The sequence below is a fragment of the Dipodomys merriami genome, unplaced genomic scaffold (genome assembly GCF_024711535.1).
Source record: "Dipodomys merriami isolate MVZ:Mamm:240054 unplaced genomic scaffold, mDipMer1.0.p SCAF_24, whole genome shotgun sequence".
NCBI classification, from domain to species: domain Eukaryota; kingdom Metazoa; phylum Chordata; class Mammalia; order Rodentia; family Heteromyidae; genus Dipodomys; species Dipodomys merriami.
The window spans coordinates 15,128,979-15,133,289 of NW_027203826.1; the positions used below are offsets into that span (position 1 = coordinate 15,128,979).

General features: G+C 35.8%; 1 pseudogene; it reads left to right on the plus strand.

Moving 5' to 3' along the window:
- Positions 1–1,622: 1,622 nt before the first annotated feature.
- Positions 1,623–3,506, plus strand: LOC138835493 (olfactory receptor 14C36-like; annotated as a pseudogene).
- The last annotated feature ends 805 nt before the right edge of the window (positions 3,507–4,311 follow it).

Below are 4,311 nucleotides of genomic sequence, written 5' to 3' on the forward strand. Positions count from 1 at the left end.
TCCCTCCCTCGTTCCTTCCTTCCCTTCCTTCCCTTTCTTCCCTTCCTTCCTTCCTTTCTTCCCTCCTTTCTTTCTTTCGTTCTCTTTCTTTCTTTCTTTCGTTCTCTCTTTCTTTCTTTCTTTCTCTCTTTCTTTCTTTCTTTCTTTCTTTCTTTCTTTCTTTCTTTCTTTCTTTCTTTCTTTCTTTCTTTCTTTCTTTCTCTCTCTCTCTCTCTCTCTCTTTCTTTCTTTCTTTCTTTCTTTCTTTTCTTTCTTTCTTTCTTTCTTTCTTTCTTTCTTTTCTTTCTTTCTTTCTTTCCTTCTTTATTTCCTTTTGCATGCTTGCTTGCTGTTTTTGTAAAAGTCCTGGGGCTTGAACTCAGAGCCTGGACACTGTCCTTGAGCTTTTCACTCAAGGCTAATGCTCTATCACTTGAGCCACAGATCCACTTAAGCTTTTTTGGTGGTGTATCAAAGTCAAGAGTCATGTGGACTTTTCTTGCCTGGGCTGGCTTTGAATTATGGTCTTCAGATGTCAGCTTCTTGAGTAGCTTAGGATTAAAAATGTAAACCATCTACCCAGCTAAAAGTATCTTTCTTATATACTGATTTACATTTCCTTGCATCTATGCCCAAAGCACGGCAATAAAGTAGGTCTACTTTAAAAATTTTGGTGAAACTTCAGATTGATATCAATACTAGTTACACTGGTTTACATCTTTACATCTTTGCCAATATTTGTTCTTTTCTCCTTGATGATTATCATCCTCTCTAGGGTGAGACAAAATCTTGGTGCTGTTTTTCATCTAAATTTCTTTTGTAGATAAAGATGTGGAAGAACAAAAAGCAAACAAAACCAAATCAAAGAAATGAAAAAAAAAGGATGTTGAACATTTCTTCATGTGCTTTTATTTCACATACTTGTACTTTTTGTCTGGAGCTGCTGGTGTGCTGAGGAAATATATTTTTATACGAATCTCATTAAGTTGCTGGTATACTCTTTAGGTCTCAATCTTACTGCCTGAGCAAATTAACGAGGAAAGCAAATTTCTGTTTCTTTCCAGGTATCTATCCATTTTTTCTCTAGGTCTTTATCATTTATCTCTCTCTATATATAATAGAGGTTTATGTACATGCATACGTATATTTGTTGATATAATATTGGTATTCTTGTAAAATTCATCTAATATATTTATATAAAGATGTATGCATGTATACATTGTGATAAATATGTATTAGTAGGATTACATGATTTTTACAGTTCCTACTAGGTCATTTTCTTTGGATACTTTACACTAAAACAGCTAATTCAAAATATAAGAGAAGTAAGGAACTTGCAAATCAATTTAGTCCCCAATATTTCAATAACACTTATGAGCTGGATGTGTTTTGGGATGCATATTCATCATGATTCACATAATACAATAGAATTCACTGCCTCTTTACCCTTATAGTCTTATTTGTTAAATACTAAGCAAAATTTAAATTTACACAGATAAGAATAATGAAAATAATTTTAATACACATAGAAACTAGTTTTATGAAATAGAAGTAACACCACTAAAGAAAATACTTTATTGTCATTTTATCTATTATTTCTCTTCCATTATTTTGTTTGCCAGGTGAGCCAGCATTTTCAGAAAATGGCCAATGCCAGCATGGTGACTGTGTTTCTCCTCCAGGGCTTTGCTGATTTGGGGGATTTCAGATTTCTTTTATCCATATTTTTCCTGCTATTGTACCTGGCCACCCTGTTAGGAAATCTGGTCATCATCCTGGTCACTACTATTGACCCAAACCTGCAAATACCCATGTACTTCTTCCTCAGAAATCTGTTCATCTTGGACATGTGCTATATTTCTGTCACTGTCCCTAATGCTTGTGTCAACTCTCTCACTAACAACCAGGAGATTTATGTGGCTGGCTGTACAACTCAGATATTCTTGGTCCTTTATTTTGCATATATTGAGTTCATATTCCTTACCATAATGGCTCAGGACCACTATGTGGCCATCTGACAGCCCCTCCTGTCATCATAATCTGGCTTCCCAGCTCAGTGGTCTTGTCTATGGAGTTGTACACACTGCCAACACATTCTGGCTGTCCTTCTGTCAGTCCAATGTGGTTCTTCTGTGACATCTCCTCTCTGCTGAGGCTGTCCTGCTCAGATACCTTCAGCAGTGAACTCCTAATTCTTGCTTTGTCCATGGTGGTAGTTGGTGGCTCTCTTATCTTCATATTTACATCGTATGTTCGTATATTTCCTTTTTTTATTGTGAAAATACTGTACAGAGGGGTTACAATTACATGGGCAAGATAATGAGTACATTTCTTATCAAGCATTGTAGCCTCCTCCTTTGTTTTCCCTTCCCATCCCATCCTCCCCCTGCCCTCCCCCACCCCCACCCAACTCTTCCCCCCCCCACCAAAGTTGTAAAGTTCGTTTTCGACATAACAACTTATATAGGCCTCATTGTTGCAATTGGTCCACCTGTATTCCTATTTAAACTATTTGTTTTTCCCTTCCCCTCCACAAATTATACCAACATCAAATACAGTGAAACTAGGGGACCTTTTCCTAGCAAATATTGACATGCCAAAACTAAACCAAGATGAGTTAAACTGTCTTAACAGGCCCATATCAAGCATTGGACTAGAAACAGCAATAAGAGACCTTCCAGCTAAGAAAAGCCCAGGACCAGATGGATTTACAGCAGAATTCTACAAGGCCTTCAAAGCAGAGCTCACACCAATACTCCTCCAACTCTTCAATGAAATTCAAAGAGAAAGTTCACTACCGAACTCATTCTATGAAGCCCTCATAACCCTCATCCCAAAACCAGGTAGGGACTCATCAAAGAAAGAGAACTATAGACCCATTTCTTTGATGAATATTGATGCAAAACTTCTCAACAAAATTTTGGCAAATCGACAATTCATCCAAAAAATTATACACCACAATCAAACAGGATTCATTTCAGGGAAGCAAACCTGGTTCAATATACGCAAATCAATTAATATAATTAATCACATCAACAGGAGCAAGGATAAGAACCACATGGTTATCTCAATAGATGTAGAAAAAGCATTTGACAAGATCCAACACCCTTTTATGATGAAGGTTCTGGAAAAATTAGGAATCCATGGAATCTTCCTCAATACAATAAAGGCTGTATATGACAAACCTACAGCCAGCATTATACTTAATGGTGAAAAACTAAAACCATTTCCTGTTCGTATATTTTCAACTGTGCTCAAATTCCCAGTCAAAGAAGAGAGAGGAAAGGCCTTTTCCACTTGTGTCCCCCACATTTTTGTTGTGTTTGTGTTTTTTGGTTCTGCTTCCATTGTGGACTTAAGATCTTCCAAATTTCTGCCAACAATTGAGGATTTGATTTTTTTTTTCTGTATTATATACCTTGGATCCACCATTCTTAAATCCTAATATCTATAGTCTTAGAAACAAACAAGTAAAGGAAGCTGCCAGGAAAGTAATTTTAGGAAAATTTTCTTTAGGAAAATTATAAAATCTTCTTTGCATTTATTCTGTGAAGCAACTGAATGAGATTCAAGCAAAAATTTGTCTCTTCTTCCTAGACTGTATATGTTTCACTGACCACATACATATCACTCTGCTGACTCTTTTATGAAGGGTTGCCTATTTTATTACAGGACATAGATCTAGGTATAAGAGCTCCCCCCATTTCAAATCTTGTATAAATTTTCTTTTTATACATAATTCTATTACAAAGGTGATTACAGAGGGGTTACAGTTACATAATCAGGAAATGAATACATTTCTTTTTTAACAGTGTTTCCTCCTCCCTTATTTACTCCCTCTTTTTTCCCTACTGATCTGCCTCTCCTACAAGTTGTAAAGTTCATTTCCAGCATGGTGTCAAGTGAGCATAAAAGTGAACTGATTCACTTTTTGTCTCACCATTTCTGTGATTCTCCTTTCCTTCTCCAAACCTGATAAGCTTATATACAAGACAAAGGGTACAGAAATAAAGAACAAGAATATCAGGGAATAAACCAAAGGAAAAAGAAAGTTAAAAGAAATAACAGAAAACAGTACAATAAAAAATAAAACCAACTCTTGTTTCCATTTCTTGGAGTTCATTTCGATAAGCATAATTTTATTTTTTCTTTTAAATAAGTTTTTTCTATTGTGAAAATACTGTACAAAGGGGTTACAATTACATGAGCAAGGTAATGAGTACATTTCTTATCAAGCATTGTTGCCTCCTCCTTTGTTACCAACATCAGATACAGTGAAAACAGGGGTTATACCATAGGGGAAGAACATGCAAAGCAACAAAAAAAATCACA